This window comes from Micromonas pusilla, assembly GCF_000151265.4.
Source record: "Micromonas pusilla CCMP1545 genomic scaffold MICPUCscaffold_6, whole genome shotgun sequence".
Lineage (NCBI taxonomy): Eukaryota > Viridiplantae > Chlorophyta > Mamiellophyceae > Mamiellales > Mamiellaceae > Micromonas > Micromonas pusilla.
The window spans coordinates 1-760 of record NW_003315887.1 but is presented as its reverse complement, the minus strand read 5'-3'; positions in this window follow the sequence as shown (position 1 = coordinate 760).

Genomic DNA, 760 nt, shown 5'->3' with positions numbered 1-760 from the left:
ACGCCGGAAAAGCTCGCGCTGGTCGTGTGGAGCGCGGAGGGCGACGCGACCAAGGTGCGGGCGAAGGCGCGGAGAGCGCTTCTCGAAGCCGCGGGCGCCGTGCTCGCGAAGGCCGAGGGGCTGAACGCCGAGGCGGGGGGAGCGCTGTTCGACGCCATGACTAAGCGCCTCGTGCCGGAGTTTCGGGAGCGGATCGCGGAGGCGATGATGTTGCCGACGACGACGACGCGGGGGAGCGGCGGCGGGGGGTAGGAGGAGGAGGAAGAGGAGGAGGTGGAGACGATAGGGGGGCGGGTGCACGACGCGAGCGGCGGGGCCGCGGGTGCGTGTTCGAGTTTTAGCTTTAGCAGTGAGACCGTGTCGTGGCGAGGATAGTAATAGCGGTTCACGACGCTCGCTCGCGCGTTCCCTCGCTCGCTCCTCCGCGACCGCGCCGGTCTCCTTCCTTCGTTCTCTCCCGCGCGTCGTCGTTCGTTCGGTCGTCAGGTGCGGAGGAGGCGAACGATTGACGATCGATCGAGATTCGTTCGCGAGTGTTTAGGGTTTAGGGTTTAGGGTTTAGGGTTTAGGGTTTAGGGTTTAGGGTTTAGGGTTTAGGGTTTAGGGTTTAGGGTTTAGGGTTTAGGGTTTAGGGTTTAGGGTTTAGGGTTTAGGGTTTAGGGTTTAGGGTTTAGGGTTTAGGGTTTAGGGTTTAGGGTTTAGGGTTTAGGGTTTAGGGTTTAGGGTTTAGGGTTTAGGGTTTAGGGTTTAGGGTTTAGGG